This window comes from Procambarus clarkii, chromosome 3, assembly GCF_040958095.1.
Source record: "Procambarus clarkii isolate CNS0578487 chromosome 3, FALCON_Pclarkii_2.0, whole genome shotgun sequence".
Lineage (NCBI taxonomy): Eukaryota > Metazoa > Arthropoda > Malacostraca > Decapoda > Cambaridae > Procambarus > Procambarus clarkii.
The window spans coordinates 26,748,498-26,763,383 of record NC_091152.1 but is presented as its reverse complement, the minus strand read 5'-3'; positions in this window follow the sequence as shown (position 1 = coordinate 26,763,383).

Here is a 14,886-nt window from a genome sequence, read left to right as displayed (position 1 = left end):
TCTGTATCCGTGGATGAGCCGTCAGTGTCAAGGCTACCCAGGAGGGAAAATCGATTAGCAACCTTGTTGTAATCCACAAGTTAGTAGGAATTATTAGCTAGAGGATCATTACTACAACACTTAACGAATGATGATTGGAAGTACATGTTAAGTAGACAGACTATGGATCACATATCTAAGAAAGATCAAAGGATTAAGACCGCAGCTGCTTAGCCTAATTAATAATTCCTGGAAAGAGGACTCGGGCTTCTAGGGATAAGGTTAATCGGATTATACCTTCCTTGAGAGGCGTGGTGAAATGTTTGAGACCATGGTTGGCTAAAGGCAGTCTTGTTGTGGGAGTGGAACTGGCAAGTCCTCCGAGGTCTCCGTTTGTAGCAGCAGCGAAGTGTAGCAGACAGCTATGCAAGAGCCTGGTGTGATCTTAGTGACCAAGTTAAGTCTGCAGTATGTGAGTATTGAATGAAAGACTAACCGGGTGTGGAGCGTTGTAGTAATCATTCCGTATTAGGGACTTAGGCGGAAGTTATGAGTGCAAGTGGTGACCGCGAAGGTCAAGTGGTCTATGGGTATTGGAAGTGTATTTACCTAATAGAGTATGTTAATATGTTATTAATTGTCAGAGTCTATTCTTTGTAATTAAATGACAAAACCCGACGGCCTTTAAATACCTTCCATCTGTCCCCTCATAGTGTTCTTTGTTTGGTTTGTGAGGGATTGTTAGGGAAGTGGTAGACGACATATTTGGAGGCAGCGCAAACAGGTTCTGGAACACTTTGAGAGATGAAGGAAGTGTGGTTCTGGTTTAGTTGGTGAGGGAATGTTCGGGAAATGGTAGAAATCGGGTTGTGGTGAGAATGGTGGTTACTAGACTGAGGAAAGAAGGGTCAGGTGAGACCAGGTCAGAGGAGTTAGTTAATTAAAGGGACTAGGCCATTGTGGGGCACAAGTGGGGTTTATTTCTTTCTTTCCAGATTCCCGCAACGAGAGATGACTAAGATGCAAGTCTGGACCACTGAAGCATCGGGATCCAAAACAAGTGCAGTGTTCGTAGTGCGGATTATACAGTGTTCGTAGTGCGGAGTATACAGAGTGGCGAGGTAAACTAGCGCGGGTGAATGTGGGCCAGGTCGGAAAATCCGACACCATTTAATAATATACAGGCAGATAATATTGCTGTGTTGTATAAACAAGTTAACCCATAGAAAATGTAACTTGTAGTGGAATTTCCGTCTATAGAAAACGGGATATCATTACCACATACTATTATAAATTCACCACCTATTATGGTGGGAATTATTCTTAAATACATTAGTCTTTGGACTTTACCATCATAAAAACATCTCATATAAATTAACTTAATTATCAATATTAAAATATAGTAAATGTGACCCTTCTATCACTTACTGTCATCTGGACAATGTAGGCCAGTAGTGTCAGTGAGGAGGGAGTGGTCAGCCATTGTTATTGTACTTAGACCAGAGGCATGGGAGCAATTCGGCTCCTGTTAATTTTACTTGGACGAAGTGTTATGGAAACCAAAGGTGTACCATCATCAACACGCTGTCAACAAATACAAGTTAAGTGTTCTGCCGAAACCCATTTATCTATCATTTATGGCCATTAATGTCATTAGATAGGGGCGAGCCGGTTAGAATACGAACTGCCTCTTAATAAATGGTAATTAAGCCTAGGTCTTTATGGTTCCTTGTACAGTGTTTTCTCTGATATAGCTGTCATATATTAGGATTCTGGCTTCATAGCTAGCGCCCTTTTGACAGGTCAAGACGAGGAAGCATGCTTTGTGTACCAGTTACTGGGTGATGGAAGCTACCTCAAAGAGGATAATTTGGTGTCTACATCCTGGTTATACCTGGTGGACTAAGGCCTGCTGTACAATAAGATAAGGAACCTCTTCAATGTTCACTAATGTGTAGTTAATACTGTAGTTTGATTGGCTGCATATATAAATTCAATATAAACCCCCCCCCCTAATGTGTAGAGGATCGATTTGTGAGATTATTGCAGAAATACAGTCCACTTATCATCATACAAATTGCTATCGAAGTATATAAATTAATGTAAATATAAATTCATATAAATTAAATAAATATAAATCTCACAGGTCGGTTCCCACATTATTTGGACCTTCGGAACTGGAATATTTGGTCCTTTGAACCCACATTATTTGGTCATCTTAGTACCGGATGAACCAGTTAACCAGTGGATTCATTAAATATACTAGTGCAGTGTGATTTATACAAAGCCAGCAGTCAAAGACGGCGGCGTTGCCTCGTGCGAGCTCAGGAGCCCCCCTCAGCTCAGTTCAGCCTCATCAGCGGTTTCAGGGACACCCACAGATATTTAGTGGCGTGTTATTTCGTGAAATGACAGCGCTAATATTGAAGCCAGCCAAATTAGTGGCTGTGTCTTCGTGAGATTGTTCACGGATTTTGTGGTGTTAAATTTTGCGAGATATTTTACACGAATTTTGTGGAGTTTATTTCGCGAGGTCACTAATAATATTTAATACTTCTTGATAATATTAGAAGTTTCATAGAGGCTATTATCAATAATTGTGTATATTATTTCTCCAAAATAGAGAAATATTTAATATATTGCCTAGTGTTCACAATATAATATTTACTAATTGCCAACCCACAACAGGGTAGGATATTACCATTGACTAGTTGAACTATTTATTGTTCATCCTAGTCCCATTACCGTAGTCTAGTTGTACTATATTAAACAACCTAGCACCATTAATGAATGGTGCAGACCCTATTTTGGGTGTAAATTTTATCAAGTCGAGTTGAGTTGTGTATATATAATAATTTACTTATGATCATTACACCTTTGAGTGATTAATTAATGTCTATACCATCCTAGGGTGATATAGAAGAGCTAACCTAAAGGTACTTCCATGACACTGGTTTATCACTCAAATCATTAGTGTGTATGATTGTATATATATAATGTGTATTAATTTTAAGTGCTAACCTCCAGTAGAGGTAGGATTACAGCCTAGTGAGTGCGGAAATTTTACCCTAGGCTACCATCAGTGCTTGTTCAGTATTATGAGCGACCCAAGTACAAGTCCCACAAGGCTTCACCAACTAGCCAGTATGGATAATGCAGGGAGAATGAAAAGAACCCTTGCAGGTCTTAAAGGTCACTTAACAAGACAGATCAAGAAATGTGAAGATTTGTCACAACAATCTCAAGTTGATTATGCTGACCTGGAAAGCTATTATCAAGCAGCTGCAGGTAAATTTGAGCAAATCAAATGCCAAATAGCAACATATGTGGCTGAACTTGCCAACACCAATTTATCAGAAACAGAAATAGGCGACATTATGGTTGATCTAGCGAATTATGAAGATCACACTCAGGCCACGTTACAGCTTTATGTCAAATTAATTGCCCAGAACAAGGCAACAACAACAACAACAACAGTTGCATCTAATACGAGTCAAGCAGAAGCTCGACTCCCTCCAATTAATTTACCCACTTTCTCAGGAAAAGATGAGGAAGATTGGGACGAATTTTGGAACAAATTCGTTGACCTTGTGGACTCAAAACAATCTTTACCAAAGAGTAGTAAATTCTCTTATTTGCAAGGCCAATTATCAGGTGAGGCTAAAACAGTAGTATCCCATCTGAGATTAACTAATGACGGCTATGATCTGGCAGTAAAACTCCTCAAGGATAATTATGCTGATCCAGAAGTAAGAACATCACATTTAGTTCATGAGCTGTTGCATTTACCCCCACCGGAGGCTTCAGCTGATTCACTCCAAGTCTTCAAGCTGGAGGTAGAATCATTGATCAATGCCCTCAGCCTGACAGCAGATACAAACGGGGCTGTGTGGGTCTTGAAAATAATTGTCCAGGAGAAAATACCTAGGGACATATTGAGACAAATGAGTGCTCATTACAATAAAAGTATCTTATCCATGAATGAAATATCTGAGGGTTTAACGTCAGTAGTTCAACAATTACGAACACATGACAAATTAAAACCACCAAGTAAACCGTCTGAAACTAATAATAGTAAACCACAGAGTACCAAAGGTACTCCAAATCAATCTAGACAATATAATTCAACAACAAAGTGGAACAGTGGCCGTGTGGGCCTATATGCATTGGGACCCTCCAAGCCTATAGTTACTCTGTCACCCAAGAACGTGACACCAATGGGTACTGGAAGCTATGGAACATGTTTGTTCTGCAATGAGAAACATTCAATGTACCACTGCCCTAATTTTCCTGATAGTGACGCCTGTGTTGAGCGACTCAAAGATTTGCAACATTGCACGAGGTGCCTCAGGAAACATAACATCAACGACTGTGATACCCAATTACACACCTGTAATAGGTGTAACAAGGGTCAGCACCATGCAGCATTGTGCAGAGATACCAAAACAACGTCTCCAAACCCCAAGGTGGAAGATAGCATTCCCACCACAGTACAGTACTGCAAGGTGCAACAAACAAAGAGTGTCCAATCGGCAAAGTCTAAAGGTAATACGACTTTGCCTACTGCCCAAATTACCATCCTGAATAAGAGGGCCAAGGTCCATACCCGTGGGTTGTTTGACCAAGGGTCCCAGAGAACATATGTCACTAAAAAGTTGGCAGATGAACTACAATTAAGGCCTGTAGCCCAGATGTCATTCAATATCTCAGGGTTTGTAACAGATGCAGGACCTCAAGTCTACCAGGTGGTACAACCATCAGTACGTTTAGGCAGGTACGTCTGTAGAGTACAAGCCATTGTGGTGGACAAAATACCAGTAGACCTACAAGTTCAAGGTCTGAGAGCAACAGCCAAATTCCTGAGAAATAGAGGAATAAAATTGGCAGATAATATTAAGTCTGATCACCTCACCGACTTCAATCTCCTTGTTGGGACAGACTATTGCCATCGATTCATCGGTAGCCCTACTAAATATAACCATGTTAAATTCTGCAGGAGGTAAATTACTCTCAGGCCCAGTATCAAGCCTGGGGAGACCTATGGCTGCAGATAAACAATACCAATAGAAATCTAAATTTGTCAGTTGATTATATTTCTCCAGTAGTATTATACTAAGGAGATTACAGCTGACTATACCAACAGAGGTTGATGTTAGTATCATCATTTAAAGCTGAAGATGAGTTCATGAGGCCTCAGTGGCAAATCAGTGAACAGTAGCCTAAACAGCTACAAGTCACTGCGACCAATGTCACTGAACCCACTGCAGTCTCAGAACCATACTTTACTTTAATGATGAGCTATTCAATCTTCTGAATCAATTAACTAAATTAAACCCCAATAAATCTGATGACTGATTTGATACATTAATTATTTAATCAAGATGTATTCCATGGGCCTCAGTGTTTATATATCAGTGACCAGTTACCTGAACAAACTTCAAGTTATATCGAATGTCACTGATCTCACTGCAGTCCCTGAATCATACTTGACTGTAGTACTTGATCACATTCAGTCTTCTGGGTTAAATAATATGTAATTGGGCTTGAATTTTAGCCTTTCAAGAGTTAATAGGGATATGAAATCGCATTAGACTTCTATCCCCTGCAACTCTAGTACGGGACATCCGTCCTGTACGAACAGACGCACAAATGTGTGATTACTAACTACTAACATCAAATTAATCTAATAATTCGAAGGAGGAGTATCGGTGTTCATCTGTTCTAAAGAGGACTTCGACCCGTGAGCAGTCCCCGGGGAATTATGTAGGAAAATCCGACACCATTTAATAATATCATACAGGCAGATAATATTGCTGTGTTGTATAAACAAGTTAACCTATAGAAAATGTAACTTGTAGTGGAATTTCCATCTATAGAAAATGGGATATCATTACCACATACTATTATAAATTCACCACCTATTATGGTGGGAATTATTCTTAAATACATTAGTCTTTGGACTTTACCATCATAGAAACATCTCATATAAATTAACTTAATTATCAATATTAAAATAGAGTAAATGTGACCCTTCTATCACTTACTGTCATCTGGACAATGTAGGCCAGTAGCGTCAGTGAGGAGGGAGTGGTCAGCCATTGTTATTGTACTTAGACCAGAGGCATGGGAGCAATTCGGCTCCTGTTAATTTTACTTGGACGAAGTGTTATGGAAACCAAAGGTGTACCATCATCAACACGCTGTCAACAAATACAAGTTAAGTGTTCTGCCGAAACCCATTTATCTATCATTTATGGCCATTAATGTCATTAGATAGGGGCGAGCCAGTTAGAATACGAACTGGCTCCTAATAAAAGGTAATTAAGCCTAGGTCTTTATGGTTCCTTGTACAGTGTTTTCTCTGATATAGCTGTCATATATTAGGATTCTGGCTTCATAGCTAGCGCCCTTTTGACAGGTCAAGGTGAGGAAGCATGCTTTGTGTACCAGTTACTGGGTGATGGAAGCTACCTCAAAGAGGATAATTTGGTGTCTACATCCTGGTTATACCTGGTGGACTAAGGCCTGCTGTACAATAAGATAAGGAACCTCTTCAATGTAAACTAATGTGTAGTTAATACTGTAGTTTGATTGGCTGCATATATAAATTCAATATAACCCCCCCTAATGTGTAGAGGATCGATTTGTGAGATTATTGCAGAAATACAGTCCACTTATCATCATACAAATTGCTATCGAAGTATATAAATTAACATAAATATAAATTCATATAAATTAAATAAATATAAATCTCACAGGTCGGTTCCCACAGGCCATGTGCGGCCATGTGCTGGCCAAGCGATGGGTGGGCCAAGCGAGCCGCACCTTGGAGCTTGTTTTATATCGTTGGTAAGGCGGTAATAGTGATAAAACGTTGCTAATGACAAATCAAGCGTGAAAACTACGTAATATGACGTAAATGAAATTTCACGTAAAGTGTAAACCTAATATTTTAAAGATAATTAAATATTACGTAAAGATTCGAGCGATTTCAGGCGTTACATCGATACAGAAAATAGGCGAAGTGAATTGTGAACTCCTAGGCATAGCGAGCGACGCGTAATTTGACGTCTGGGGTTCGATGTCTCGTGTACCGTGGAGAGGTCCATGGAGATTTTTTTGTGGGTGCAGGTAGCATTATGGAGAGTGTTACCTTGGGACACGGGGAGCGTGTCCCGTTGGTGGGGGTGTGTGGCGCCGGGAGTAGTGCATGGTCGTGTATTGGCGTTTGGACGCCGGGCAGTGCATGGTTGTATATTGGCGGCTGGACGAGGGGTGAGTATTGTAATGCATGTGTAGTGGCTTATTAGATGCCAGCATAGTAATTACTGTAGTGAAATGTGCATGTTTTGACCGTTGATATTATGGATGTAGTATAGTGCATGACTTTGTTGGCATTGTAGCGCCAAGGTGTAGGAAGTGTAGCATTACTGGTAATTGTAACGCCGTGTGTTGTGTTGAGGGCGTTGGGGACGCCGTGTGTTGTGTTGAGGGCGTTGGGGACACCGGGTGTTGTGTTGAGGGCGTCGGGGACGCCGGGTGTTGTGTTGAGGGCGTTGGGGACGCCGTGTGTTGTGTTGAGGGCGTTGGGGACGCCGTGTGTTGTGTTGAGGGCGTTGGGGATGCCGTGTGTTGTGTTGAGGGCGTTGGGGACGCCGTGTGTTGTGTTGGGGACGCCGGGTGTTGTGTTGAGGGCGTTGGGGGACGCCATTGGGTGGTGTAGTGTAGTGGCGTTTGGAAGCGATGGTATGGAGTGTGGTGTTGTGGAGAATATGGTGGCGCAGGAGCGCCAGGTAGTGGTCGGTAAGGTGAGTATTGGCGTAACAAGGTCGGTGCGTTAGGACGCAGGAAGTGGTTGTAGGGATGTATGGCGTTATATTGAGGTCATCAGTGGTTGGGATGACCAGAGGTAATGGTGTGTCGGAGTGGGTAAGTCTTGTGGATAAGATGAAATGTGGATAATTGCATGAGTTGGTGGCTGCAGTAGGCGAGCCAAGTCGATATATCTAGCAAAACTCATAAAAGACTAATAAAAATTCATTATTCTCATTAAAATTTTCATTAATTATGTCGGAGTGGGTAAGTCTTATGGATAAGATTACAAGGTAGAATTTCAAAATTTCAGGTGTTGGTGGTTGCAGTGGGCGAGCGAAGTAGATATACTAATTTCTTATTAAGTTGTCACAGGAATCTCGCTAGAGGCGAGCCAGTGGCAGTATGATGTTTTAGTGACATAAGTTGGAAATTATGTTAATGAGGTATTTATTGTGATAATGTATGTGTATGTATATACTGTATGTGCATGTATATACTGTATATTACCTCATCGGCACCATTACTGAGTGTTAGGCTTGAGAAGGTCTCCGGGATCATGTCACAGAGCTTCAGGTAGAGTAGAAGGGAAGCTATGAGGCTACACTCAGTAATTCTAGAAAAAAAGGGGGGAGGAAGTGAAGCCATCGTGACGTTATAGGCGAAATTCGCCCCCTGACATCAAAGCAGGGATAAGGGCCAGCTGCAATGGTTTTGCAGCTGTGCTCAGGCTATATACGGGGAGAGAGTAAGGAGCCGAGGGGGTTATGTAATAATGTGATCGAGCCAGGGGGCTCCGAGGGAATATTTTGCTGGTGCAGCGGTCGGGAAGGTGTGGATAAAGGTGGACACACTCTGGGCAGATGGGCCTAGAGTAATGTGCTACAGCTGTGGTGAGCACAGCAAGGAAGGATGACCAGAGAGCTGTGCGGTATCTACAGCGTTCTGGGGTTGGTGCCCTGGAACGAGACGTCAGCACAGACCCGAGGGAACATGACCTTGGGGTAGGAATCTCCGTTGCTCTGGAGGCCAGGATCACGTTAGCTCAGAGCAACGATGGGCCATTGACAACATTCACAAGGCTGGACAGCCTGGGTTTTGTCTGGGTCATGGAGGATCTATGACCTAGCAACCATGGGACACGAAGACAAGAGAAGTGATGCTGCCAATTGTGGAGGAGGCCAGTGAAACATTGTGTGATCATTGTAAGCCCTTATGTCAACAGTACAGGGCAAGATGTTAAATTGTTATTAACTTATTACTAAGGATGAAGAACCTTAGATATATATGTGTTGTGTATATATTAATGACTAGTGTCATTTCTGTTTAAGTGCCAGCATTCTGGTCCACGTAATTTTATGGTTATGTTTGTATGTAATTATATGTCAGCAGTTTAGGTATATGTGCATTGTTGGAGATGGGAAAAATTATTACAGACTATTTTACCTGTGCTATGATGTGAATATAATGTATATGTTGGAGAAGTGTTGTGAGTCATGTCGGGGAAAATTTTAATTTATTTCATCGGGTGTATGATGAACTTATTGGATGATTTTTTAGTTGTACATATATGGTGGGTGCATCCTCCAGGTCCTTGCACTAATGGAACCATTGCAGTGATGCATATGGGGACATATGCGTGTTTAAGGAGGGGAGTGGTGTTGTAGTCCACAAGTTAGTAGGAATTATTAGCTAGAGGATCATTACTACAACACTTAACGAATGATGATTGGAAGTACATGTTAAGTAGATAGACTATGGATCACATATCTAAGAAAGGTCAAGGGATTAAGACCGCAGCTGCTTAGCCTAATTAATAATTCCTGGAAAGAGGACTCAGGCTTCTAGGGATAAGGTTAATCGGATTATACCTTCCTTGAGAGGCGTGGTGAAATGTTTGAGGCCATGGTTGGCTAAAGGCAGTCTTGTTGTGGGAGTGGAACTGGCAAGTCCTCCGAGGTCTCCGTTTGTGGCAGCAGGGAAGTGTAGCAGACAGCTATGCGAGAGCCTGGTGTGATCTTAGTGACCAAGTTAAGTCTGCAGTATGTGAGTATTGAATGAAAGACTAACCGGGTGTGGAGCGTTGTAGTAATCATTCCGTATTAGGGACTTAGGCGGAAGTTATGAGTGCAAGTGGTGACCGCGGAGGTCAAGTGGTCTATGGGTATTGGAAGTGTATTTACCTAATAGAGTATGTTAATATGTTATTAATTGTCAGAGTCTATTCTTTGTAATTAAATGACAAAACCCGACGGCCTTTAAATACCTTCCATATGTTCACTCATTGTGTTCCAGTACAAACCTAGTGGTATGCCTCAAGGGTCTGGTGTGTGTAGGAGTACACGGTGGTGGGTACGGTTGCTGAGGCAAGGTGTTATGTGTTGTGTAATCGCTGTGTTCGGAATGAACCGGGGTTCAGCATCACGACAACCTGGGCGTATGAGGCATGTGACTGGCACAGGCAAGAGCGTCTGCTAGTTCCTACTTGTGAAGAGGCCCGACCAGGGGGAACCTGGAGGCGAGAAGAAGCGATAGGCTGATTGAGGGCACGCAGCCTCTGGAACAGCTCTTGTCGAGAGGTCCCCGCTGTTTTAAGATCGATGTCCAACTGGAGGGCCTCAAGATATACAGGGCAACTCTTGGTCGTAACCTTATGATGGCCATAGCATAAAAAGCAGCGAGGTGCAGCAGAGCACCCACCGTTATCTCTGTCTGAATGGCCTGTTTTGCCGCAGTTTGCACAACGTGCTGCATTACGGCATGTCAGGCGACTGTGGCTCAATAGATGACAAGCATAACATCGTAACACAGGGAAGTTGTAGGGCTGGACCTGATACGAGGTCCTGTGTAGTGCCACCCGGTCAGGGAGGTGCCCATCGAACTTTACACGGACCATTGATGTCGGCCTTGCTGCTCTGCGAATCCTGGTAACTTCCAATAATCCCGCTGATGCACCCCCTAACACCTGCAGAGCGGCCTGGATGTCATCCACATCAACACTCTGGTCAATTAGGCCAATCTTTCCATACCGGGCCCGAGACTCCTCCTGTGACAATACCTGTTGGCACCTGACAGGCCAGTTCCCCAACTTAATAATGTCGGATACACGGATGTGTGATAGAGCCTCTTTTCTAATGTGTAGCTTCAGTGCTGCACCCCTACCCAGTGTACGTATGGTCTCGGGCATACCTGGGCATATACATACCTGGGCAGGCAATATTGCCACAATACCGAAGCCTCAATTGCTACATCTAAGGTACGAGGATTAGCAAACACGCACTGACCTGATTCTGACTGGATTAGGACAACCACAAACGAGGAATGGGGTACCACAAGACTACGGTCTTCTAAAGGCGAAGACATCCTCTTAGCATCTCGTTCTGGGGCAGCATCAGCCGACTCATTTTCCAACAGATGTTTTCCTCTCTGGGACTTGCTGTCAACATCCATGGCGCCCCCACTCGGGGAGGCGTCCATTAGGGAGGCTCCGGCCTACCCCGGTGCTGTGAGCCCCTGGGTAGCTGCAGTGAGCAAACACTGGCCCAAAGAAGCCAGCTGAATTCAAAGATGAGCTCCAGATAAAGTGTGGAAAGAAAGTCCAGCCAGGAGCGTTCAATCCGCGCGCCAAGATGGCCGACCTTCGGGCGGGAATCTGGAAAGTTGTTCTGATGTCATTGGAAAGACCAAAGTTCTGTAGTTGACTAATTTATGTTTTTAAATACTCGGCATTCTTTTTGTTGTTGTTTTTTAAAATAAACATACACCTTAATTAAAAAAAAAATTATTATGTTCATAATTACCTGAAAGTGAATTGCAAAAATTTCTTGATTTTTGTCATGTTTGAAAATTTCATCAAAATCCGATGGAAACTGTCGGAAAAGTTCCTGAAAACCTTAAAGAAAACAGTGTTTTGATATTTGAATTTTCCCGGCAAAAATACCGCGCCTCAAGTCCTCAAGAATGTTATTTATAATTATATAACTTAACTTTGTATATTCTTTCTAATACTTTCTAATACTTTGTATTTTATTTATCTTATATTTTATGCTTTCAGAGCATGAAAAATACTAGTTAGCAACTCGCTATTATTACCAGATTTTCTTGAGACTTAAAAGAATGCAACGTTGACAGATTTCTTTAAAATAAAGACCAAAATGTACATAAAAAATAACTTTGGAGTGACACGGGCTCCTTATGTATGTTGATATATATCTAACTTGCATCACTTATAACTTGTTCACATGTATATAGAGCCCTCAGTCAGGACCAGGACTGTTTCTGACAATTATAAACATTTATTTATAATTGAGTCCGTTCAATTCGAAATTTTTTTGGACTTTTTTAATCAATATTTGAACTTTTTTTTATATCGTCATGTTTTTGACAACTATTTTCAGATAGAATCATGAGCTTGGGAAGGTTTAGGAGAGTTTTATGCAGCATCCAGTTGACTCACTCTCCATACTTGGCGCAGGGATGATGACACCAGCTGTCACACTCTCCATACTTGGCGCAGGGATGATGACACCAGCTGTCACACTCTCCATACCTGGCGCAGGGATGATGACACCAGCTGTCACACTCTCCATACCTGGCGCAGGGATGATGACACCAGCTGTCACACTCTCCATACCTGGCGCAGGGATGATGACACCAGCTGTCACACTCTCCATACTTGGCGCAGGGATGATGACACCAGCTGTCACACACTCCATACCTGGCGCAGGGATGATGACACCAGCTGTCACACTCTCCATACCTGGCGCAGGGATGATGACACCAGCTGTCACACTCTCCATACCTGGCGCAGGGATGGTGACACCAGCTGTCACAGACTCCATACCAGGCGCAGGGATGGTGACACCAGCTGTCACACACTCCATACCTGGCGCAGGGATGATGACACCAGCTGTCACACTCTCCATACCTGGCGCAGGGATGATGACACCAGCTGTCACACACTCCATACCTGGCGCAGGGATGATGACACCAGCTGTCACACTCTCCATACCTGGCGCAGGGATGATGACACCAGCTGTCACACTCTCCATACCTGGCGCAGGGATGGTGACACCAGCTGTCACAGACTCCATACCTGGCGCAGGGATGGTGACACCAGCTGTCACACACTCCATACCTGGCGCAGGGATGATGACACCAGCTGTCACACTCTCCATACCTGGCGCAGGGATGATGACACCAGCTGTCACACACTCCATACCTGGCGCAAGGATGATGAGACAAGGAGGAGCTCTGCCAGCTTAATATAAATCTATATATATATATATATATATATATATATATATATATATATATATATATATATATATATATATATATATATATATATATATATATATATATATATATTATTAAATATAACTGGCTGGTGAGATACCTGAGGTCATCAGGCCTCTCTTTTTTGGTGCCTCCCTCTGTGCTCTCAAAAAGAAGGACGAAGGAATCAGGCCAATCGCTGTTGGCAACACTCTCCGACGCCTGATTGCCAAGGCTGCTACGAGGGTTGTCAGCCAGCAAGCGGCTGAATTGCTGAAACCAATCCAGCTAGGATTTGGAATCCCCCAAGGCTGTGAAGCGGCTGCCCATGCAGCACGAGCATACATCACAAACATTTCTGATGAAAAGGCCCTGCTCAAACTGGACTTTAAGAATGCCTTCAACATGGTAAGAAGAGATGCAGTACTTTGTGCCGTACATCGCCATTTCCGGCCCCTCTACCCGTTCATACTATCGTGCTACAGTGGCGAGTCAAAACTGCTCTTTGGTGAACATGAAATCAGATCATGTGAAGGTGTTCAGCAAGGTGATCCTCTTGCTCCCCTTCTTTTCTGCTTAGTCTTAAAAGAAATCACCGAAAGCTTGTCCAGCGAGTTCAACATCTGGTTTTTGGATGATGGCACTATAGCTGGCACCGTAGACCACCTCTTGTCAGATATCAGGAAAATAAGGGAGCAAGAAGTAAGCCTGGGTCTCGTCCTGAACCCTTCCAAGTGTGAAGTAGTCTCCTCCAACCCAGACATCGTAGCTAGAATAAGGTCTGCCTTGCCTGGAGCCCATGTCATTAGGGCCGAGAACAGCACCCTCCTTGGAGCTCCCCTCGGGTCTAACGCCATTGAGGAGATCCTCGACAAGAAAATCGCAGACCTTAGGAGGATGGAAGACAGAATAGGTGACATCGATGCCCACGATGCTTTTTATCTCCTCACCAAATGCCTATCCCTTCCGAGGCTAACCTACTTTCTGAGGTGCGCCCCATCTTACAACAACCCAAAGCTTGAGGAGTATGACCTCCTACTCAAGACCATGCTGGAAAAAGTGGTTAACCTCTCTCTCAACGAATGCCAGTGGAAACAAGCCACTCTTCCTGTCAGGCTCGGTGGCTTGGGTGTCCGCACCGCCACCCAAATTGCAGTCCCAGCCTTCCTGTCTTCCTCCTCAGCATCAGATGACCTGGTTAAGGAAATTCTACCTGACACCCTGAGTGATGTAGCGGGGATACAGGACCCCCACTACACGGAATGTGACACGAAATGGGGTGCCATGACAGACCCAGCACTCAGACCAGCCATGCCGAAAGCCAAGAAACAATCCAGTTGGGACAGCCCCATTGTAGACAAAGAAGCCACAGCTTTGCTGGAGGCAGCAACAACCCCCAGTGATCGTGCACGCCTCACAGCTGTGCAGGCTCCCCATGCAGGGGACTTCCTTCTGGCAGTCCCTATGTCTGCGACAGGCACACGTCTTGATCCGCAGGAGCTCCGTATTGCAGTCGCTCTCCGCCTTGCTGCCCCTATCCACACTGTTCACAGGTGTATTTGCGGCGAGGCAGATGCTGACGAATATGGATTGCATGGCCTGCACTGTGGAAAATCGGGTGGTTGGCACACTAGACACGACGAAGTCAACGACATCATTAAAAGAAGCCTTGCCTCTGCTCAGTGTCCAGCGGAGAGAGAGCCCCGCAACCTACTGAACCGTGACTCTGTTAGCTTTGCCGGCCGACCAGACGGAATCACACTGCGTCCGTGGAAGGGTGGCAGGCAGTTAGCATGGGACTATACTTGCGTATCCACC